The 26,299-nt window shown below is 39.2% G+C and overlaps 1 protein-coding gene across 3 annotated transcripts in view; it reads right to left on the bottom strand.

Annotated features, from left to right (window-relative positions):
* Window positions 1-26,299, bottom strand: part of LOC110676431 — a 135,266-nt gene that overhangs the window by 42,580 nt on the left and 66,387 nt on the right. The window contains exons 1-2 of one of the 3 annotated variants that reach the window (XR_002500378.1): window positions 13,846-14,143; window positions 7,481-7,514 (exon numbers count right to left, since the gene is read on the bottom strand). The exons of 1 other annotated variant lie outside the window; for it this stretch is intronic. The gene's annotated coding sequence lies outside the window, so the exon portion shown is untranslated. Of the gene's footprint in view, window positions 1-7,480; window positions 7,515-13,845; window positions 14,144-26,299 lie in introns of those variants that run through there. One more of the 3 variants, XR_002500377.1, reaches the window with a different exon arrangement.

Below are 26,299 nucleotides of genomic sequence, written 5' to 3'. Positions count from 1 at the left end.
GTATTCTTCCGGAAATCACCTGAGATGCTTTCGGAAATCCTTTTAGAATACTTTCGAAGATGCTTCCGAAAATCTTTCTGAAATTATTCTAGTAGTGCCACTGAGATTTTTACATCAATATCCTTGAAATTTTTCTGGGACTCTTCCAAAAATCCTTAGGAATTCTTGACCATTTCTTTCCGCAGAAATTTTTACTTTTCTTGAGCTGAACAGCATACTTAGCTTAAAAATAGTGAATCTCTTATCATGGACAGTGCGCTTATTTTCCCTGCTAAGAGCAAATCTGCGCTTAACGGTGGCATTCAATCCACACAACACTGCGCGCAACTACCTGGCGCACAATTAATAATACAACATGTGGAGTTTTCATGTCTTTTTAGCTTGACAGTTTTGTGATAACTATCCTCCAGATTAGCATGGCCTACTCGACAATATGCCAAATCACCACATCTCCTTTTCTCTTGAAGAACACGGGGCTACGTGACGATTCAGCTGATTCCGTGTCCGTCCATGTGTACCAATGCGTTGGGTATTCTGTCCAGCCTCAAATCGTATTTGTTCGACGCTTTGCCTTCGATGGCCGACTTTCCCACCATAACCGACATCCTGATCCAAGCCATTCCATTGCTGACGGCTTGTTCGGATGCCATCAACCGCTCGGTTGTCAGTGCCAACAAAGTCTATGCGGAATTCTTGAAGATCGACGAAGGAATTGGCTTCAATAGACAAGTTGCGCTGGTCGGAGATTCCATGGGTTGCGTTCTAGCTCACGACTGAGTAGAGTTAATGTCCGACATGGAAGCGTAGCTTCCCGGCTAGATCACATCGTTGACTTCATGGAAGTTAATGACCTGAACGTGAACAAGTTATTGCAGCACCGTCCCCGTGAAGAAAATTTTCCTCTACCAGCGGATCAAGACTTCCCAAATTCGACTTCGAAGTCGGATACTTCTTCATGTTTGGAAGCCCGTTGACCGTTATCTTGGCAGCTCGACGCCTGAACGAATCTCGTAGCGGAACCAACAAACCTTCCTGTACGCTAAGTGCCCGCTCGTTAACGGTCAACCCTACCATCTTTAGGAACTTATCCAGTGTAGTCCGTAAATTTTTAGTGATGGTCCACCACCGTGACGACTCTATGACACCTCGATATGCTCGATATACAGCACCAATCAACCAATATTGTTTCAAAAATACTGAAACTTCTTGTGTGGCGTTTTCTGCGGCATATGGTTACAATTTCGTTTGAATGTACTTCTTCGGCCAGATTCTATACCGATTGGGCCACAATGGTCGTGGTCTGAACTCCATTGCATCGTGGACCTGTTTTCCTATTTCAATCTGAAAAAAATGGTTCAACACTCGTTATTGACGCGTTTTTTATACTTTGCCAACAGTTATGGTTGAGTCCATCTATAGGTCACCTAGCTCCTATAACGAGCATCATCTTTATCCGCCGGACCCAACGGATAGAATCCGTTGCTACGGCAGCCCCTTCATAAGGCGAGCTTGGTTTTTCCGCCGTATCCAACAGGTCTAAATCTGTTGCTACGGCAGCTCCCTATTACGGCGAGCTTTTTCGTTTTTATTTCGCCGGACCCAACGGATAGAATCCGTCGCTGCGGCAGCCCCCTTCTAAGGCGAGCTTGGTTCTTTTTATCGCCGGACCCAACAGACCAAATCTGTCGCTGCGGCAGCTCCGTTGTATGGTGAGCTTGATTTTTTTTCCGCCGGACCCAACAGATCAAATCTGTTGCTACGGCAGCCCCCTTCTAAGGCGAGCTTTTGTTTCCGCCGGACCCGACGGATAGAATCCGTCGCTACGGCAGCCCACCTCTGGGGTGAGCTTGAACATTTCCACCGTCGTTACGGCAACCCGTTATTCAACGAGTTTTCATTTTAGTTTTAACTTACACTATTTTCGATTGTTTTATTTTGGCTGCTTCTTTCTGTTCTTCAACAGATATGCTTGCAATCCAAGTATTTCCATCTTAATTTTCCATTTACTACTGCAACACGCAGGAACGCTCGTCGCCAATGTGGAGTTTTCATGTCTTTTTAGCTTGACAGTTTTGTGATAACTATCCTCCAGATTAGCATGGCCTACTCGACAATATGCCAAATCACCACACAACAGAAAAATTAGGAAAAGTTTTCGCAACTTTTGTAAATATCACAGTCAATTGATATTTAAGCGAACCAAAATGTATACCCGTACCTCGCAGCATGCATAAACACTTCATAACGGTCAGCTGGTAGACCAGTTTTAACATTTGTCCTCGTTTTCGTTGGCCACACACAATGGATTTGGTCTGTGCGTAACACTGGCGCGAAACTAACTCGACGAAATCAAATTTTACAAAATATTCGCAATACTCACAAAACCTTCTTAGTAAAATCCAATGAAATAGTCCCGGGAGTGTTTATCTCTAATTCTATAATCGATTCCAACAACCCTTTTTTGAAATTTTTGAACACTACAAAGTTAAACGAAATTTTTCTCGTTACTTATTCGATATTGAAAACTATGAAATTTATTCTTTCAATAAATTACCAAGCGATGATTCTACACGGGAAAAAATTCTGTAGTAAAAATTACTATTGTAGCTGACTACGCCCATTCTTGAAACTACCATGGAATTTCAGACCAATTTACTATGTTTACGGTACATCCCACCACATTTCTGGTACATTTGACAGAAATAATTTACAACAATCTGATTTCGACAACAGACATGGTAAAATCAAGCGCATTTCTGGTCTGCTGAAAATTGCCGGTGCGAGCGCTTAAGTTAACCCCCTAAAATGGTAGTTTTTACCGCACAATTTTTTTGCGTGTAGGCATCAGCAATTATTGTCTGAGCTTAATTTGGAACACACCCCACAAGATGTAAAATTAAATGTAATGAATTAAAATTTGAGTAAGAAATATCCCGACATCTTTGCTTTGGAAACTGATAATCTTACATGTAACAACTTTTATAAACAGACAATAAACCTCACCGACAATTCACCGGTTTTTATAAAAAAAATACAGGCTTCCCGAAATTCATCGCGAGGAAATCAAAGTTCAAGTGGGGTCAAATGCTGCAAGGAGATATCATACAGCCTTCAGTATCTCCTTACAACTCACCGATACTTGTTGTCCCTAAGAAATCTACAACAGACGATAAGAAATGGCGTCTCGTTATAGATTTTAGGCAACTGAATAAGAAAATTCTAGGAGATAAATTCCCGCTCCCTAGAATTGATGATATTTTAGATCAGTTAGGTAGAACAAAATATTTCTCTACTCTAGATCTGATGTCCGGATTCCATCAAATTGAAATTGATGATGCTTCGAAACAATTTACAGCCTTCTCCACCGAAACAGGTCATTACGAATTCAAGAGACTTCCTTTTGGTCTCAATATATCACCTAACAGTTTTCAGCGGATGATGACCATAGCTTTAAGTGGTCATCCCGCGGATTGTGCGTACATCGATGACATTATTGTCATCGGCTGTTCAATTAATCATCATTTACAAAATTTAGAACTTGTTTTCAAAAAGCTTCGTCAACGTAATTTGAAGCTAAACCCTGCCAAATGTCATTTCTTTTGTTCTGACGTGACTTATCATGGTCACCATATTTCAAATGAAGGAATCAAGCCTGATAAATCAAAATTTTCAGCAATCAGTAATTTTCCCACACCTAAAAATGCAGACGATGTTCGACGATTCGTTGCATTTTGTAATTATTACAGACGTTTTATACCATATTTTTCAGAATTAGCCCATCCTTTAAACAATTTATTACGGAAAAATGTTAAGTTTGAATGGTCTGAAGATTGTCAAAATTCGTTTGAAATTTTGAAAAACAAACTATTATCCCCTCAAATTTTGAAATTTCCCGATTTCAAAAAGCCTTTTATCTTAAGTACCGATGCATCTAAAATGGCATGTGGTGCTATAGCATATATGTTAACACAACCATATGTGTTAACACAACCATATGGAGACACTTATTTGCCAGTGGCATATGCAAGTAAGTCCTTTACTAAAGGTGAACGAAATAAGTCTACCATAGAACAAGAACTAATTGCAATCCACTGGGCAATCACCCATTTTCGACCTTATCTATACGGAAGGAGGTTTACAGTCAAAACTGACCATCGACCTCTCGTATATCTATTCACAATGAAAAACCCTTCGTCTAGATTGACTAGAATAAGAGTTGATTTGGAAGAATTTGATTTCAACATTGAACACGTAGAGGGAAAGTTAAACGTCGGCGCCGATGCACTTTTGCGTGTAATTGTTGATTCAGATGAACTAAAAACTATCTCTGTTTTACCAATACAGACAAGGTCTATGACAAGGAGTAAACCAAACAATGTCATTCAAATCTGTAGTTCAAAGACTGATCACCTTAGAGCATACGATTCAGTGAATAACATAGATGCGTGTGATCTTCCCAAACTAATAACCGAAATTGATGAGATACAGACAACGGTGTAAATAAAAATATATGATAAAAAATTGAAAAAGAATCTTGCTCAAGCGCAATTTAAAGACTTTGAAGAAATTATTGACACAATTAACGAAATGGCCAAGTACTTGAATATTAAAAAGCTAGCAATTGCAAGGAACAGTATTATATTTTCGAAGATAAATACTGAATAGTTTAAATTATTATTCAACCAATCTCACAACGTAGTCGACATAATTATCTATACACCAGCGATAATTGTTTCAAACCAAAATGACATAAATCAAATAATACTCGAGAACCATGCATCCCCGCTTCGAGGACATGTTGGTACTACAAGATTATTAAATAAAATACGTAAAACATACTACTGGAAAAAAATGCGAAAATCTATCAACCAGTTCGTTAAGAACTGCATTGATTGTAAAAGAAACAAACACACGGTACATACTAAAGAAAAATTCATTGAAACCACTACACCCACGAAAGCATTTAATGTTGTGTCCATTGATACAATAGGTCCCATGACCAAAACTAGAAAAGGAAATATATATGCATTAACACTACAATGTGATCTCACAAAGTATGTTATTATACCTGATAAGCAAGCTCAAACATTAGCCGAAGCATTTGTTGAACACTTTATACTCATATACGGATGTCCAACTTTAATTAGGACCGATTTAGGAACAGAATATAAAAATGAACTGTTCAATAATATATGTCAACTACTACTCGATGACTGGGATTTTTGGCTTCAATTCTATACTTTCTGCTATAACACTACTCCCAACACTGAACATACATTCACACCATATGAACTAGTTTTTGGTAATTTGGTAAATTATCCTCGAAGTTTAGTGAACCCCTCAAAAATTGATCCAGTTTATAACTATGATAATTATTATACAGAATTAAAATTTAAATTGCAATATGTAGCAAATAAGGCAAAAGAACTATTATCCAAATCTAAACATATTAGAATAGCTAAACAAACAGAAATAGCAAACCCCATAAATATTAAATTAGGAGAAAAAATACTTTTAAAAACAGAAAACAATAGAAAATTAGGCAAGGTTTATAATGGACCTTTTGAAGTGATAGCAATAAGCCACCCGAATGTAAAAATCAAAAATTGTGAAACAAATGAACAAAAGACAGTGCATAAACATAGAATTGTCAAACTTTAACAAACAAACTGCGTTACACAAACTTGTATTGTAATTTTGAAAACATAGAAGGTGTTTGGTAACATTAACTTCAAAATTCAAATGATTTCTCTACGATCATCATTTTTCCTTAAAAGGGGGAGATGTAGTGCATAAATTAGTTGAGTTGCATATTGCCAACAGATGTGGCACAGCAACAATAATTCCCATCGTCAAGGTCTTGCAACGTGGTCAAGAGCACCCAAGTGCAATAGCTCATGTTGCAACCGCCAACGATGCTCTTTTTCCAAACTCAATATTCGCAGGCTAAATGATTCTCGAATTTCACTTAACGACGGGTTGTCAACTGCAATATAATTTTAACGCATATCGATGTTACCATGCGCCTCCTATTTACCGATTCTCTCATTCTCTCGATTTCTCTCCGTGAAACCAATTATGTAGGTTAGGATTAAGGCTCAATAGATTTCTTAGACTTGAATAAAAATTCATTCGTATCGCAACCACGGAGTTGAACACTTCGGATGACCTCCTCGACATGGTCACTACAAAGGATTTTAGAAAATTTCCAAGAAAAATTACTGATAAATCACGAAAAAAAAAATCAAGAACACTTCCTTATGAATTTCAAGAAGAATCAAAGAGGTTTTCCTCAAAGAATCTTAGAAAAAAATATCTAAAGAATCAGAAGGAATGGACCATTTTCGTCAGATCCCCAGTTTTTGTATTTTTCTTCGAAAAACAATCATTTTTAATGAATATTAACGCTTTCCGATTTTGATTATATGCACGCCCAATTTTCTTATAAATTTTTGAAAACACTCACCACATTTTGAAAAATAATTCGAGATGCGGCACAGTTGGTTCAACCCTATGGGTATCAGCGTGGTGATTTTTTAACAGTTTTTCGATTGGGATACTTGTTTACATTTGGAAACGCCAAATCAGGTGCGCGCTCAAACTGACCGTGATCCCGGTCAGGGCGCCCCAAACAGGAGCGCCAACGAAACTAACCTCAAATTACTCAGACAAACGCTTTTGAACCAGGTTGGAACTGGCGCCCGTTCTGAATCACAGTTTTAAACCCAACCCGATTCAGGTCTTTCTGTAGGAAAAAATATGTTCCTCCACAGATTCAAAATTCAAAACCACCCCCCAACCAACAAATCTCTCATCCACCCAACAGTTGCGGTACCGGTAGTTCTATTAGATACTATTATTGCTATTTATGCCGACTGTTGCTGCCTCAAGTCGGGAATGTTCCGGCTTATTCAATCCTCGTCGGCACAACACAGAGAGATCAGGATCAGGCATCTGTTGACTACAATCCTTGCGTTATAGAACCGTGTAGTGTTCGCCGGGTGCGATCATAATCGACCGAAGCGGTGAAGGTGGTTTCCGCGGTGATAATGATGAATGAAAACATAAACAAAAATCATCTGGTTATGCCAGCTGATCATAAATTCACCACAACGTGGTGGCAAAACCATAGGGGAAAAAGGGGTCTGTATTTTTTTCGAGGTGAAACAAAATGTAGGGGACTGAAGGGTGAACTAACGTGCCGCAAGATTTTCATTATTTTCTATTAATTAAAGGCTCTAAAACATATCGGTTTCTTAGGAACGTTTATTCAGTAAACTGGCAGAAAGCATATAAGCCAATAAAAACAAAATCACGGAAATGGTCTATTTGCGTGATAAATTGTGACTCGCAAAAAATAAATGTTTTATAAATCGAAATTCCATCAGTAAGTTACAATTTCTGGTATTATTATAAGTTGCTAACGTTAAACCGGTATTTTGTTTTCATTTCATATAAAATTTGAAAATGTCTTACTTACCTCAAAATATCTTTATACCCGGGGTAAGTGGGACCTATCAAAATAAAAACCAGAATCAAAACTTTTTCTACACGTTTCAAACATATTCCTAGAGAGTAGTGCTAAAACATTCAAACAAATGATTTTTATCATAAAAGATCAATCTCAAATTACGTTATTCCATAAGAGGCAGAAAATATATGTAATTCTTTTATATATTTTTATCAACTTTTTATTTTTGAAATACGAATTCAAAATAGACCATTTCCGTTAGATCTAACCCTCAGCTTTTGTATTTTTCTTCGAAAGACAATAATTTTCAATGAATATTAACGCTTTCCGATTTTTTTTATGTGCACTTCTATTTTTCTTATGGATTTTTAAAAACATGGATACTCACCACATTTTGAAAAATAATTCGAGATGCGGCACATTTGGTTCAACCCTATGGGTATCAGCGTAGTGATTTTTCAACAGTTTTTCGATTCCACCCCTGCATTGGGATGCTTGTTTACATTTGGAAACGTCAAATCAGGTACACACTCAAACTGACCGTGATCCCGGTCAGGGTGCCCCAAACAGGAGCGCCAACAAAACTAACCTCAAATTACTCAAACAAACGTTCTTGAACCAGGTTGGAACTGGCGCAACCCGAATCACAGTTTCAACCCCAACCCGATTCAAATTTTCCTGTAGGAAAATATATTTTGCTCCACAGATTCAAAATTCAAACCCACCCCGCAAATCTTTCATCCTCCCAACAGTTTCGGTACCGGTAGTTCTATTAGAGACTATTTTTGCTGTTCATGCCGACAAATGCCTGAATCTATCTGTTGGCTGTTGATCCGGAAGATTCCCGCCTAGAGGCAGCAACAGCCGCGCAAGGAAATTTTGAGCCAACCGCTGTTGCTTCAAGTCGTCAATCTTCCGTCTTTTTCAATCCTCGTCGGCACATTACATCTGTTGACAACAAGGCATCTTGTTGACTACAATCCTTGCGTTACAGAACCGTTTAGTGTTCGGCGGCTTCAGTCATAACCGGCCGAAGCGGTGAAAGTGGTTTCCGCGGTGATAACGGAGATTTCAGGAACCGTGAAGGAACGAGGTAGTGAAACTAGCGGAGCCCATTATGATGAATGAAAACATAAACAAAAATCATCTGGTCATGCCAGCTGATCATAAATTCACCACAACGTGATGGCAAAACCATAGGGGAAAATAGGGTTCGCATTTTTTCGAGTTGAAACAAAATTGTAGGGGACCGAGGGGAGAACTAACGTGCTGCCAGTTTTTCATTGTTTTCCAATAGTTAGAGGCTTCAAAACACATTGGTTCCTTAGGAAAGTTTGTCCAGTAAAATGACAGGAAGCATATAAGCCATTAAAAAAATTGACGGAAATGGTCTACTGAACAAAGACAGAGATGAGATTCGAAATACATCATGAGAACGATTACTTTTCTATTTGAATTGAACTTTATTTGTTATTTCTACTAAATTTAGTAGGCTTTCAATGCTAGTAATTTTTTTTAGTAGCTGAAATTTACTCTCGACGCTTTTCCGCAATGATATCTCAGACGTATATACGTTTTGTGGAGTCTAACAACAAGTTCAATGTCTTTACTTCATAGTACGCCTATGAAACACACAAAATCATTCGATTTTTCCAGCGAAATATTGACTTCGCAGCACCAATCTGGAGTTCGCCGGTTGGACTTCCGAAGCGAAGTTTTGAACGAACTAACTGTCATTGCTCTGCCAGCTCGGCTTTTATCTCGACTGTTTTAGAAAACTGTCCAACATCACGTCGACGGAAGAAGTTTCACCACAACGGAGGATTTGTCAGTTCGAGCGCGCCAAAATCCTTCCGATTGAAAATGTGTTGGCGGTGCTTAAGGTGCAACTGTTTGCTATCCATAAATGATGATCAATTTTGTAGTTTTGGGGATGTGATATCGGTTCTACCGGACATAGATGAACTGAAAGTATATCAACATGCCTGTTGTTAGCAAGCATATGATCCGGGGATAGATCACCGAATGATCGATATGATATAAAACAGAAATATTTTCTTTTCAACGATAGTTTGAACATAGATTGTTCATGGATGCCGCGATAAGTCTATCGTGTGTTACCTTAAGTTCGTTGATAAAGAAGAGGAAATTTAGCGAAGTTTTTTTTTCTGAATTTTATCGGGATGCACAATATACATTTGGAAAACTGTTGTCCGAATGCCTATTATGGACCCTCCATTTGATTCCCATGTAATCCGGCTCGCTGCCGACGTGTCTATTATGGACCCACCTGGAAATGCGTATTATGGACCCTCTTGTGTGGTTTCATTTACAAAACTGTTCAAATATCGGTATTTATGCGTCTCAAACCAAATATTTTGTCTGAAACTGCTGACTTATAATGCGATCGAAGTTCCCCCGGTGGATTTTAATAGGAATAAGGTTGCTTTGAGTGTTAATTTCATGTTTTTCTGTAGGGGGTCCATAATTCGCAAAGGGTCCATAACCGGCATCGGCTCCCTAGTTAAGGAAAACAATTCCATGCCGTTAAGTGGTTTTCTACCATGCATTAAATAATAACAGAACATATTAATAATTTCGTCAATTAAAAAAGTGTATGTGCTACTTTTTAATTAATAACTTATAAATGATATATTTTGAACATGTTTTATTCCTCTTTACGCTTTTATTGAGGAATTTTCAGTTGATATTAAGTGCAATGTGACATACTATCAAATACACGTTTTCTTTATAAAGCGTTACGTATTTTATGATTGAGCCCTTATGTACATCAAAACTATTCTCGAAATAAGAAAGCTATGATTTACCTATCCTTTTATTATAATGGTTGACTTACTGATAACTGCGTCTACTGGCTCATTCTAAAACTTTCTTCTAAGGTTTTCACAATTTCGACTTTATTCGATCAATTTCATGCACACACTAGCAAATATGTTGTCAATATGTGATTGTGTTGTTGGATTTGAAAAATATTGGCATTTGAACTGTTTCTTTGAGCTATCGTTTTTTTTATGTCCCACTTGCCCCGGGGTACCTTAGTTGAGTTGTAGTTTACGGCAGTCGAGTTAGGCAATAGACATATACAAATTAGACCGCTAATGTCGCTGTAAATCTTGAGACCAACATCTTGTTTGCATGTTTTAGAGGTACTCAAGTGTCAAATTCTTCTTCAATTCAATCATAGTAACGTGTTTTTAAAATCAAAACATAACCTCTGAAGTGTGCATCGTACCTTCGTGCTGTGCGTACACGAATTCTCTCTGCTCTTGGAAGTTTTCTTAGAAACTACCTAAAGCAATAAAACAGTACTTTTCAGTGCTTAAAAACAGTACTTTCCAGTGCTAAAATTAAAAACGGTACTTTTCAGTGCTACTAAAACAGTACTTTTCAGTACTATTTTTTCTACTATTGATCCCTTTACGATCCTTGTTTGGACCCATGCCTTCGATTTTTCGTTGGATTCGTTGGCGAAAGCTAGCGGTGGTAATTCTTCTTGGACACCGTCTTGGGAAAAAACCTCTCGAAAGCCACGTCTTCTTTCGTTTATTCACTAAACATGGTATCAACAACAAAGAAAAGGAAGGATGAATCTCTGAATTCACAACTTCCTTCCAAAAAAGTGGGATTTAAAACTATCATTAAACGTGGCAAGAATGGAAGAAAGGACCTTTCTCCGGGGTGAAATGAATAATTGTATCGAAATGAGCAATCAGTTCGATGCTCTAGACAAATTTTCCGAACACCAAATCGAAGCAGCCTCTAGCCCAGGCTCTTTGATTCAAGTGAGGAAGCAATTGTTCCGAATTTGGGGGATTTAGGCATGAGATCTTGAACTCCATTAGGGGAATCAAGGTTTCCTTCCAAATCGCAAAGAATGGAGACTGTCGCGTTTTGCCGGAAACTCTTAAAGATCGTGAGCTTCTTCTCAGACATCTTGAAGAGAAGAAGCACAATTTTTTTTATTTATGACGACAAAACTGAACGTTTGTTCAAAGTCGTCTTGAAGGTCTCTCAAGTGACTATAAGTCACCTGAAGAGATCTAAAATGGAATAAATGATTTACTTGGATTTTCCCCAGTCTAAGTAATCATTATGAAAAAGAGAACCCAATCTGACATTGTTCGGAAAGGGCTTTCTCAAGAATATTATTTAGTTCACTTTAACAAAAACGAACTAAATAATATTAAAGCTTTAGAAAAAGCAAAACTTTTGTTCGATGTCCGTGTGACATGGGAACATTTTCAGAAACCTGGAGGAAATTACCAGAACTCCACTCAGTGCCGTCGGTGCCAAAGAAGGGGTCATGGTACAAAAAATTGTCGCATGGATGCTAAATGCATGATTTGCGGAGGTTCTTCTCACGCCAAGGACGTCTGTCCAGTGAAGGAAGATACCACTAAGTTTATATGCTTGAATTGCGGGGCTAATCATAAGTCCAAACTTTTGGGATTGCCCTTCACTCAAAAGAGTCATTGAGGCTCGTGCCAGGCAGATAAAAGATAACATCAGTTACGACAACGGTCGTTTCCGGAATTTTCCTGGTAGAGTATCGAACAATACTCATTTTTCAGTTAACGATCGCTTGATTAGAAATCATACCCATCAGGAAGATCATAATCATGCTCATTCACAAACTAATTTCAATCCGTCCGGTAGCCGTTCGAATCTTTCAAATTCGAATGTATCTACCCACGGTAAATCCTTTGCCGATATTGTAGCAGGTAATTTGAACTCCTCCCCTATTCGTACTATGAGTACCCATTCTACTTGTTTCAAATCAAATGAAAAAAAACCCTACCGCCACAGGTAACTCCTACTCCGCTTCTTCGTCTACCGAAAATTCTACTGGGAAATCATCAGATAATGTACCCACTTCAAGTGATATGTCTGCCTTTGATTTTAATTTTGTTACTGAACAATTGAATCTAATGATTGATGCAATGTTCAAAGCCACCACTATGACTGAAGCAGTCCAAGTAGGTGTAAAATTTACAAATCAAATTGTTATTGGATTACGTTTTTCTAATGGATCCAAATAATAATTTAAATATTTTAAATTGAAATGCTCGTTCTCTGAATGGTAAAGAGGACGAGCTGTTTAATTTTCTTACAGTTGATCGTTAACGCTCCGTCATCGTAATCATCGTCATCATCGAAACTTCAAAACCAAAAAATATTTGATGAAAATGTGTTCACTGTGTTTCGGTTGGACAATAGAATACAGTGAACACATTTTCCTGTAAATTTTCTTGATTTTGAACGAAAAAACTGCTGGAAAAAAAAACTGGATCCTGCCCCCTTAATATCGTGCATATAGCAGTTATAACCGAAACGTATTTAAAACCTGGATCTAAACTCAAAAGAAATCCTAACTTTTTTGTTTGTCGTAATGATCGACTTGATGGGGCATGTGGGGGAGTTGCAATCATCATTCATAGACGTATAAAACATCAACTGTTTTCGTCATTTGAAACTAAAGTTTTTGAAACTTTAGGTGTTTCTGTTGAAACACAGTTTGTTAAATATACTTTCATAGCTGCTTATTTGCCTTTTTAATGCTCTGGACAGCAAGTTAATTTGCTCCAAACTAACTTGCGAAAATTGACTTGCAATAAGTCCAAATTTTTTGCCATTGATGACTTTAATGCCAAACATCGGTCATGGAATAATTCTCAAAGTAATTCCAACGGCAGAATTTTATTTGATGAGTGCTCTTCAGGATATTTCTCAATACAATACCCTGATAGCCCTACATGTTTTTCTTCTTCTAGAAATCCATCTACGATTGATTCGGTCTTAACCGACTCTAGCCATCTTTGTAGCCAACTGATTACTCATGCTGATTTTTTTATTTTTTTTTATATCTAGGTGTTCTGTGTTATTAGATAACACTATCATCCTAATTTGGTAAAACAAATCCAAGATTTTATTAACATTTTGTTAACAACATATTTCATTTCATTTGCTGTAGCAGTTCAGATTTTTCACAGGTGAGTTGATTTCACCTGCTTCTTCTTCTTCTTTCTGGCGTTACGTCCCCACTGGGACAGAGCCTGCTTCTCAGCTTTGTGTTCTTATGAGCACTTCCACAGTTATTAACTAAGAGCTTACTATTTATGCCAATGACCATTTTTGCATGCGTATATCGTGTGGCAGGTACGAAGATACTCTATGCCCTGGAAAGTCGAGAAAATTTCCAACCCGAAAAGATCCTCGACCGGTGGGATTCGAACCCACGACCTTCAGCTTGGTCTTGCTGAATAGCTGCGCGTTTACCGCTACGGCTATCTGGGCCCCAGCTTATAAGAGAAAAAAAAAACGTTTTGAATATACTTAACCTAACTTAGGCTTACCAGATGGTATCCTTTGGGAGGACATGTACTCCTTTTCGATCAAACGTCCTCCCGTCCTCCTTTGGACTGATAATGTCCTCCTTTTTCAAAGTGAGTAAATATTATAATAATTGATAAGTATTCCTCTCTTTTAACATTTTTATTGAAATGTCTTAACATTTCTGTCTAAAAAGTCTGGTAAAAGTCAATGAGTTAGGATATAAAGTTAAACAAGTGAGGGGTTAGAAGCAAAGGGGTGTAAGTGACAAAAACCTAGTTTTGAGAAAATCGACTTTGAAGTTTTTGACAATTTTTCATCCCATACACATTGTATGGGAGAAAGAAAAATAAGTCAATCTTCTATGAACTATGGTATTTCGAGAGGGATTCGCGATAAGGGCCTATCTGACAAATCAATAACAATGAGAAAATGATCAATGAAATTCTCATGTGCAATTTCAAATCCCAATTGGATAAAATATACTCAAACTTTAACCTTTTCACTTTAATACACATTTCATAAACCTAGTTTTAAAATCCTCATTAATACCACACACATCTCCTACAATTCCCCTAGCTATTTCGTACTCAAAATATCTTTAAAGGTTTCGCCTAAAACGTACTCGAGAATTCCAGTATCGCCCAATGTTATGAGCCTGTAATCGATATTATTTTCAGTGTCGCCCATTACTTTTGCGCCGTGTTTACCTTCTGGTTCCAAGTAAGCCCACCATGTACGCCTTGTTTATTTTTTGTTTGCAGTGTCGCCGTTTACTCTCGCCGTGTTTTGATTTCGATTTCAGATGCGCCCATCACTTTGTTAAACAAAAACACAGGCGTAATCAATAAAGTGTGTGGTTTGGCATGAGGTGAAGTTTCGTCTTCTACAAATTTGCGTTTTTTGAATAGTTAAATTATCGATAGGGGAAAAGTTCAAGTGCAGTGAATAGACAATCGAGCTACAATTTCAACGCTATATTTTCTTAAATTGTGTACATTTTGTCAGTTTCGCCTGATTCGCGAATCTTTCTAGATTTTTTCTATTTGACGCAAAAAATTACGAGTTGAAAAGTCAACATGTCTACCAAAACGAATGACGGGCACTTAGCCTTAAACAAGCCTGAACGTTGATCAAACGTGTTCTACAATCAGCTGGAGGTGGAATATTGGGCAAACATTTCTAAAGAAACGTTTTGCGTGAGGACGCAGACCTATTCCATAAGAAAGTTTTGCATTTTACGTAAGTCTTCTCTAAACTAAACTAAACTAAATCGCATGGACGAACACGATTTGAGGGAAATGCTTAGCGATCGACACCAGCCACACCACTTTCCAACACAAGTTTCTTCCCGCCCCCGTGGGTGACTTACTTCGCCGGGCACTTATTTTCACTATGGAGAACCTTCGTACTTCTTCACTGAAGGATTTCATTCCAATCACACGCCGTAAAACTTTAATAAATCACCAAATTTTACGAAATTTCCTCAACCGCCGCGTATAATTGAGAATGTAAACAAAGTTCAATCCGTCGTACTGAGAAAAAAAAAGCTTGTGCGCATCAATGTGTGCGAGACGCTAGACGTAAAAATACGGTTCCTTTGATTGTGTTGTTTTCGCTGTACGGTGAGCAAATGCCATAATTGTACGGTCAAAAGGAAATGTGTTCATATGTTTGGGCTGAATTTTGATGACGAACAATTCATTTTAAAGGAAGTTAGTATATTCCACCATGCTGATGAATGGAGGGAGATGCCCGTAGATCTATATATTCTAGTAAAACATTTTATTATAGCGTTGATATGTTGTGTTTCAACCACTCAATACACACAGTGAGCCGTAAGTTGTGAGACGAATCTGGAAACTGATTGCGACGGAGTTGAAAACGATACGACGGATTGAGAATACGGTAAGATGCATTTTCTTTGCATTATTTCCAAAAAGAGTTCAAGATTTATCGAAATGTTATTGTACAATGCTCAGTCTCAATCAGTATCTCGTAGCGAACGCATGCGTGTTTTTTTCTGCTGCAGATATATTACGTCGATAGTTATTCTCATTTTCCAATTTTCGCGGCCGATCGAAATCTCCCTAAACATTTCCAAGGCTGGAGGTCGAAATATCCGACCAAAACACACCGGGACCATGCGGGTCATCGCAGATTCTCATCCGGAGAATCTACAACAAAAATCGAAATGATTACTCGTCCGACAGTGAAGGTTCCATTAGTGGAGGGCAAAAAGCTAAACGAAGCAAGCGAGACAGCAAACGAAACGATATGGATGAAGAGACAATGCCTTGTCTCAACAATGTACCTGATGCCAACCATACGCCGATAGTAAACGTTCCCACAAGCAATCGCTTTGCTACGCTCGAACACGAACCGGTCGACCAAAATGACAATGCTCAAGCCACAAACAGCCGCAATAATAAAAACCCAAGCAACAAGAGGGTACACTGTCCACCCATCACTGTGATGAAGCAAGATGCAAGACAAATTCGCAATTTACTCAGGCAAAACAATATCCCTGAGGACGAATATCACACGAAAGGTATAAGAGGTGGCCTTTTGGTCGTCACGAAGCTTATTGACACCCACAAGAAAATAACGGAGATAATGAGGGCAAATTCACTAGAGTTTTTCACACATCAATTGAGCAGTGAAGTGCCACTCAAAATCGTCTTATCCGGGCTACCCCCAATGGATGTAACAGATTTGAAAGAGGAGCTTGATCTAGTTGGCGTAAAACCAACCGAAATCAAAGCAATACCTACAACAAGCAAAGACTTTGCACCGTACCTATTGCATTTTGCTAATGGAACCGTAAGGCTCCACGACTTGCAGAAAATTAGGTTTGTCTACAATTCAGTGGTCAGATGGAAAAAATTTGTCAAAACGCCTGGAATGGCCATACAGTGTTATCGATGCCAACGATACGGACACGGCTCAAAACATTGCAATTTAACACCAATGTGCGTCAAATGTGGTCAGACCCATCTCACTGAAAACTGCAATGTATCCGTAAAGGACGGCAACGCACAACAAACACGGGAGCAGCTCAAGTGCGCTAACTGTGGAGGAAACCATACCGCCAGCTACAAGGGTTGCAAATCAAGGAAAACCTATTTGCAACATCGACTGGATATCAAGACGAAACGTAAAGCAGTAAGCAAACCTTTTCTGACCACCTCCCAGAAAACAGCATCTCAATCAAATGAGAACCGTGCAGCCACAACAATCAACTCTCAAGCAACGACCAACTCGCAAACCAACGATCGTGGTGAACGTGCTCTGTACTCCCAAGTAGTACGTAATGGTACAAGCACCACACATATGCAAAACACACAGTCCGTCTCTGCCGACCTCTTCACGATCGCGGAATTTATGACACTAGCTCGAGACCTCTTCTTCCGCCTACGAAGATGCAAGTCTAAGGAGGACCAGTTCTTCACTCTTTCGGAGCTCATGATCCAGTACATCTACAATGGCAAATAGAACGTGCCAATCTACAAACGCATTCAGCAATTCCTCGCAGGACCACATAACAATGGGACGTCAAGTAACAAGCATTCTGGAAGCCTCCGATGCACCCTCTGATCTAGTCCCATCATCAGTGAACCACAAAGCTAAAAATCGTCCCGGACTAGAGAACAGACAAGGAGAAGGGGGCTTCCGGCTTGCTTTTCACGGCAAGTATAAAAAATCTAGTGAACTTTCTCTTCCTGATCGATATCTAAGTTACAGCGCACCACCTGATGAACACTCGACAAGCACGAGTACCATTGCTTTACAATGGAATATACGAGGACTCTGGCGAAACTACAACGACCTTAAGCTAGAAGTCACCAAGCACCAACCACTAGTCATCGCACTCCAAGAGACACTCTTTTCCGGCTCCGACGATCGAACACAAAATCTCCTGAAAAACTACGAATGGCGTTTTCGGGAAGACCAACTCTCGAGGCACAGAAACATCGTGTCCCTCGCCGCCCGATGTGACTCATCGTTCTCGTTTTTAGATCTGCAAACGCCGTTACCAGCAGTCGCAATCACCATGAAGCATCCCGTTGCAGCAACATTCGTGTCCTTGTATTTGTCGCCTCAAACCACGCCTAGTGAGTTCGAAGATCATCTCAACAACCTACTGCAAGAATTACCGAAACCTGTCATCTTGATGGGCGATTTCAATGCCCATAGCACCATATGGGGCAGTCCCATCTCTGACCGTAAAGGGATCAAATTAGAAGAACTTCTGGTCACGCACAATCTCTCGCTTTTGAATAATGGTGACCATACGAGATTGGATAATGCATCAGGGAAAACCTCAGCGATCGACTTGACGATTACCTCCAATCAAATAGCAACTAATTTTCTATGGTGCGTAAATGGAGACACATGCGGGAGTGACCATTTTCCCATAATCCTCTCTAGCGCTATTCAAACACCAAAAATAACACTTAGGCGCCGGTGGAAGTACACAGAGGCGGACTGGCAAGCCTTTGAAAAAATCGTCGAGGAATCTACACCAACCCAACAAGACATTTCTCTGGATGAATTTGTAGATATAGTCAGGAACGCAGCTGAAAGGTCAATACCACGTACAAGCGACACACCTGGTCGTAAATCAGTGCCTTGGTGGAACAATGACGTCGCTGATGCCGTCAAGAAACGTAGGAAAACATTACGAGCACTAAAGCGCATCCCAGAAAATGACCCCAGGAAGAAAAGAGCATTAGAGGATTTTCAAATGGCCAGAAATTCCGCCAGGAAAACTATTCGAGAGGCAAAAGATCAATCGTGGAACAACTTTCTATCGAGCTTCAACCCAGATGAACCTGTTGCATCTCTATGGAGAAAGATTAATTCCCTCCGAGGACAACGGAACCTGCGACACACCCCAATACAAGTCAACAACAAAACAGTCGAAAATCCTCAAGAAATTGCTGAACTGTTCGCTGACCACTTCTACGAAACATCAGCAACAGAGAACTACAACCTCGCTTTCAGAAAAAGGAAAACCGTTGCGGAAAGAACTGAAATCGAAATAGAAGAAGGAGAAACAGACACCATCAACAAAGACTTTCAAATCGACGAATTGATGTGGGCGCTGGACAAAGGCAACGGTAAATCGGTAGGGGAGGACTCGATTGGGTATCCAATGTTGCGACGCCTACCCTTCACTACAAAATGTACCCTTCTTAACATCATCAACCGGATTTGGAAAGACGGAGTAGTACCAGATCAATGGAAAACGGGGCTCGTAATCCCGATACCGAAACCCGGAAAGAACCATAAGGAAGTGGACAGCTACAGACCAATAACATTGCTGAGTTGTGTGGGAAAACTAGTAGAACGCATGGTTAATCGTAGGCTAATTACTCAATTAGAGGGAGACAAACGACTCGACCGGCGGCAATATGCATTCAGAAGCGGGAAAGGAATTGATAGCTATCTAGCGGATTTAGAAAACGTTATACACGAGCCTCTGGAATCCGGAGAACACTGCGAAGCTGCACTATTGGATCTATCCAAAGCCTACGACTCGGCATGGAGATACCCAATAATGACGACCCTAGCTTCATGGGGCTTTAGAGGTCGCATAATGAAGTTCATCAAAAGCTTTCTAATCAATCGCTCATTTAAAGTGACAGTTGGTGGAACTACATCTACAATCCGGACCCAGGAGAACGGAGTTCCTCAGGGCTCTGTACTGTCGGTGACCCTCTTCCTAGTCAGCTTACACGACATCTTCAATGTAATCCCAAGAGGTATCATTATTTTTGTCTATGCGGACGACATTCTTCTGCTCTCTGTCGGTAAAACACCATCAACCGTCAGGAAAAAACTTCAAGATGCGGTGTACGAAGTCGAGAACTGGTCCTTAAAAACAGGATTCAACCTATCAGCCGAGAAATCGAAATTAATTCACATCTGCAAACGACGGAAACATCGCGAACTACGCAGCATTAAAATACGCGGCCAACCGTTAGAGGTTGTGAAATCTGCAAGAGTGTTAGGAGTTGTACTGGATCACAGGATGACGTTCAAACAACATGCTGGAGAGCTTCGTGAAAGGATGGCATCAATCAAGCGACTATTTGCAGTAATAGGTGGGCGCTGGAGCAGTGGCCCAAGGAGCACCCTACTGAAGATCCACAGGAGTCTGACGATTCCAAAATTAACGCACGGGGCAGGTCTGGTAAGCAGAGGAGGAAAGAAAGTACTACAAATCCTGGAACCGGAATACAACGCTATAATCAGAAGTATAAGTGGAGCCTTTCGAACCAGTCCCATCGAATCCATGATGGCCGAATGCGGTGAACTGCCATTTCACTACATATGGTACCAGGCATTAGTGCTCAAGACTATCCAGTGGCTGGCGCAACAGGAAAATCAAATCGTATCGAGAGCAGATGAACAGTTTTTAGAACTAACGGGGCTACACATTCCACCTATTGCTAAGAAACACCGAACGGGCAGCCGACCATGGTCAATGCCCAAGATTCACATTGATTGGACATTGAAAGCACGGTTTAAAGCAGGTGAACAACCAGAAATAGGGAAAGCACTGTTCTCGGAAATAGCATCCGAACGATACAGAGATCGAACAAAAATCTACACTGATGGATCGGTTGTAGAAGACCAGGTAGGCTTCGGAATATCTACAGATAACGAAGAAATTCACGGAAGACTCCCCGATGGCTGTTCGATATTCTCGGCAGAAGCTCATGCAATAATGATAGCCCTCCAATGGACACAGGGCCCAAATTCATCCGTTATCTTCTCTGATTCTGCCAGCTGTTTAGCTGCAATAGAAAACGGGAATTCAAATCATCCTTGGATACAACATGCTGAACAACTTGCCAGGTCTAAAAATGCCACTCTGTGTTGGGTGCCAGCTCACGTAGGAATAGTAGGAAATGAGAAGGCGGATCGACTAGCCGCAACTGGACGGAATGACCCTGTCCCCAATATTCCGATTCCAGTATCGGATGCCAAAAAGCTAGTGAAGCGTTATATTCGATGGAGCTGGGAGAGCAAATGGAGAAACACAAACCAAAGTTTCTTGCGAAGGGTAAAAAATACGACCATTTCCTGGCAGGACAGGAAATCCAACAAGGAACGACGGGCAATCACGCGACTGCGGATTGGACACACCAATATTTCACACCGAACGATTTTCACTCGGGAAAACAACATTTGCAGTACGTGTGGGGTCGAGACAACCGTCTCGCATATCCTTGCTGACTGCAGAAAGTACGACACAGAAAGATCTGAAGCCAATCTGGACTCGGACATCACTAACATCCTCAACAACAACGAGTCAAATGAAGACAGACTAGTTCATTTTCTTAAAAAATGTAAATTGTTAGATAGTATTTAAGCATTTTTATTTTTCTTTTTTTTTTCTCTGGAGGCGAATGACATTGAAGTTAAAACCTCCTTAATAAATAATAATAATAATAATTGTACAATGCTAAAGCCGTTTTGAGAAAGAATTGTTTGGCATCGGTTTGTATCAGCATCATTCACTGCAATACTGGGAAAATTGCAGTTCTCACTGATCAATGCTTAATACGATGGACACTAGCACATCACCCTACCAGGGATGAAGCTTCAGAATCATTTTCAAAATTTTATTTTGAATTCTCTGCAGAGCTTTCTTTCTGGTATTATTGAGGATTTTGCCCTCTAATACACTCACACCTAAATAACTTTGTCACACCAAAATATTCTCCCACCATGTTTGCCATATAAAGGATGGCGTCGTAGCTAAAAAAAAAAAACAAGTAACGCACATGTAACGCATTATGTTCGATTGTACATTGAATGCAAGTTGCGTGCTTCTATGAAGTGCCATATAAACTGACGTGTGACTATTTATTTTTCCACATTGAAAATGTGCACGAGAATCTATTCATTAACTAAACGAACAATTCAACAGCTAGTCCATATTGGTACAGTATACAACATGGATGGCCTGAAAATTTGTTTGAATATCAAAAGCTTGTTCTTAAGACAAAGTTTTGATTTTCTATTAATAAGTGGATAGAGACATTTTACATATTTGTTACATTTGGCTTGAATGCCCTCAATGTGATTTTTGAAAGTTAAATTCTTATCTAGCATGAGCCCTAGATACTTAACTTCATCTGACCAATTTATTGGAACCCCTCTCATCGTGACAACATGTCTACTTGAAGGTTTCAAATAAAGAGCTTTTGGTTTATGTGGGAATATTATTAGTTGAGTTTTGGAAGCATTAGGAGAAATCTTTCATTTTTGCAAGTATAAAGAAAAGATATCCAAACTTTTTTTTTGCAATCGACTACAGATGACACGCAGGCTTCGCCCTTTGGCGGAGAGGCCTGTGTCATCCGCAAACTAGGATTTTTGACATCCCTGAGGTAACTCAGGTACATTTGTTGAATATATCAACTAAAAATGATAAACTACTTTCTGGAAGTTTCTTGATGAGGATGTAGAAAATTCCATCATCGCCAGGAGCTTTCATATTTTTGATTTTTTTAATAATAGTTCTCACTTCTTCCAAATCAGTCTCCCAGGCATTTTCGAAAACGTTGAGGAGCATTTTCGAAAACCTTGAGAGAGGAAAACAAATTATTACTAACTAATTGCGAAAAGGCTCAAAAACTTGCTATGCAGTTTGAAAGTTCCCCCAATTTTAATTTAAGACTTACTAGTCCAATTACTACAGGCTACAAAGATGGCTAGAGTCGGTTAAGACCAAATCAATCGTAGATGGATTTCTAGAAGAAGAAAAACATGTAGGGCTATCAGGGTATTGTATTGAGAAATATCCTGAAGAGCACTCATCAAATAAAATTCTGCCGTTGGAATTACTTTGAGAATTATTCCATGTCCGATGTTTGGCATTAAAGTCACCAATGACAACAAATTTGGACTTATTGCAAGTCAATTTTCGCAAGTTAGTTTGGAGCAAATTAACTTGCTGTCCAGAGCATTGAAAAGGCAAATAAGCAGCTATGAAAGTATATTTAACAAACTGTGTTTCGTTTCGGTAATAACTGCTATATGCACGATATTAAGGGGGCAGGATCCAGTTTTTTTTTTTCCAGCAGTTTTTTCGTTCAAAATCAAGAAAATTTACAGGAAAATGTGTTCACTGTATTCTATTGTCCAACCGAAACACAGTGAACACATTTTCATCAAATATTTTTTAGTTTTGAACAGAAAAACTGGTTTTGAAGTTTCGATGATGACGATGATTACGATGACGGAGCGTTAACGATCAACTGTAAGAAAATTAAACAGCTCGTCCTCTTTACCATTCAGAGAACGAGCATTTCAATTTAAAATATTTAAATTATTATTTGGATCCATTAGAAAAACGTAATCCAATAACAATTTGATTTGTAAATTTTACACCTACTTGGACTGCTTCAGTCATAGTGGTGGCTTTGAACATTGCATCAATCATTAGATTCAATTGTTCAGTAAAAAAATTAAAATCAAAGGCAGACATATCACTTGAAGTGGGTACATTATCTGATGATTTCCCAGTAGAATTTTCGGTAGACGAAGAAGCGGAGTAGGAGTTACCTGTGGCGGTAGGGTTTTTTTTCCATTTGATTTGAAACAAGTAGAATGGGTACTCATGGTACGAATAGGGGAGGAGTTCAAAATACCTGCTACAATATCGGCAAAGGATTTACCGTGGGTAGATACATTCGAATTTGAAAGATTCGAACGGCTACCCGACGGATTGAAATTAGTTTGTGAATGAGCATGATTATGATCTTCCTGATGGGTATGATTTCTAATCAAGCGATCGTTAACTGAAAAATGAGTATTGTTCGATACTCTACCAGGGAAATTCCGGAAACGACCGTTATCGTAACGGATGTTATCTTTCATCTGCCTGGCACGAGCCTCAGGGGCGTGAGAAGAACCTCCGCAAATCATGCATTTAGCATCCATGCGACATTTTTTTGTACCATGACCCCTTCTTTGGCACCGACGGCACTGAGTGGAGTTCTGGTAATTTCCTCCAGGTTTCAGAAAATGATTCTCCTAATGCTTCCAAAACTCAACTAGGGTATATCGCCAAATGTTGAACGGTTAAGATAGACGTTTTTATGTTATTTGATTTTAATGGAAATTCTGATAGGAAGGTTGCTAGAAAAAAGCATTCAACGCCGTAGGCGATTGTTTAACATTATTCCTGTTACATTTTTGGTACTGTAATGTCAATTTTGAAATAGAGAAAAATATTTTAAAAGATAGTTTTATACCCAATTGTTGAACACATACATAACCCATCTTATCCTAATGTTGAACGATTGTCGCTAATGTTGACCGCTTTACTCCCGCGTTCACTCAACTTGCAAGTTCGCGCTCCTCGTTGGTTGTGAGGACAGGGTAAGGTCCGCGAAGCACTTTCCCTGACCACTCTGGGCTGAGACGGAAGTGAATCGTCCCCTTCGGCACTCCATAGATTTTTGTGGCTTCTCCTAATGTACATTACCTTCGACATTACAGCATCAATCGCGAGATTGAGGTTATACTCCGGATAAATCGGCAGCCGATGCGTAATTTCAATCATGATGTAAACACACAAACGGTGATGACATTGATGCCATAGTGAAGATAGTGAAATTCGAAAAAGATTCCGGATATTGCCAGGGATGCAATTAATAATACTTTACTGAATCGAGTTTTTCACCATTACACAGACACCATTATAGAATTTTTTTAATAATAATGATTCAACAGATATTTAAAGCAATAAACAATACTATATTGTGTAATGCAATATTCCATTTCAATATAGGTGTTTGCTACGAAAATAAAAAATCTGGCAATATTGTGCTTTGCTTTGATAAATGGACTATTGGGAAAGTTGTGTATCGCACTTCGAAGGTCACCAAGCAGTGGTTCCAATATGTTTCTAAGCAAATGGAAAATTCTTCAAATGTACATTTACGCGACAAATTACACTGGTTTTGCTATACAAATGCAGATTTGCACTTGACTGCATCATTGTCACAATTAATTATAATCGAACAAACCTATTTCAAATGGCTGACATACTTTTACAAATGTTTTACAAGCAAGTTTTCGTGAAACAAATGAAACAAACAAACTAGCAACCCTGCTGAGATCACATGCTTTTGATAAAACGTAAACAATTTTCGTTGGCGCGAAACCGATTCACTGCCTTTTCTTGCCCGCCAACGGCGAAAACAAAGGGTTTGACGTTTCCGCACTTATCAACCCGCCCGCACTTCTGAAGTGCGGGGTCCAATAAGGTGGGAACTGCGCAATACTGTTGATGAAACCAAGACTTTCATGTTATGCTAGTGTTCAACAAATGGAAAATGTATGTGAAACGAAAATGCAATTGAAAATGTTTTTTTGCGATTCCGTTGCAAATTAATCAACTTTTCATTGACAATTTGCACTACATAATGGCCTGCTTTTCCTACCAAAAAAACAATGCTGAAAAGTGCTACTTTTCAGCACTGTTTTCGGTGCTGAAAAGTAGCACTTTTCAGTACTGTTTAGAAGGCGTCAGCCAAACATTCCAGTCTATTCTGCAATAGCATCTGATTCTATAGCTGATGCGCGATACAGATATTGAGATATTGCAAGACTGATGATATTGTCGGCGAGATAAAAAGTTAGAATCGGTTTCACTCCGGATTTGGAATTTTCTCAGAATCTATGCGAGATACTTGACTTTGGAAGTGGTGCATTCGATATGCACTAATGCACCTTTCTTCCGATGCAGGGTATCTTGCATGGATACTGAGAAAAATCCGTTACCGGCGAACTGCATTTTCTAACAATTGATCGACAATACTGGATTTGGAACAGATCTTCCAGAACTCGTAGAGGTGGCAGCAAAATCCGCTACTGTACGCGTCGTCTTACCTGTTCTGTCCTCCAATAGGGAATACAGGTCTGTGAACGAGAAAATTTGTGACATTCGTAGATACTACTGTGTCGCAGCCTACGCGATTGAAAAATACTGAAATGATACTACGCGTGGATGTATGCCCACGTGGTTTCTGTTGAAATGTTTGTTTGTGCTTCTGGAAATGATCCAGCTTAAACGGAGTTTTTCGTAATAGCAAAAAATGTTGTATGCAACTCGTTGCAAAACTCGATTTTTTCAGCACTTGTTGTAATTATCCAACTCGGCGAGCCTCGTTGGATAAATGTACAACTCGTGCTGAAAAATTATCATTTCGCAACTTGCTGCATAAATAACTATTATGTAATTAATAGGTACGAGTAAATTGTACGGATATTTAGAATATTACTAAAGTAGACTTTTACTAATATCGTGAATAGGTGTTTAACCCAATATACGTAGTATGTTTTACTACATAGCTTATTTCATAGCAGCCCCAGCTTAAGTTTTTTTTCTAAAAGAATTGAAATTTTCGTTTCACCTACTGATAAAAATTTCCAATAAATATTTCGTTT

Source organism: Aedes aegypti, chromosome 2 (assembly GCF_002204515.2).
Source record: "Aedes aegypti strain LVP_AGWG chromosome 2, AaegL5.0 Primary Assembly, whole genome shotgun sequence".
Lineage (NCBI taxonomy): Eukaryota > Metazoa > Arthropoda > Insecta > Diptera > Culicidae > Aedes > Aedes aegypti.
Note: the sequence above shows the minus strand (reverse complement) of the source record. Positions and strands in the feature narration are given on the sequence as shown.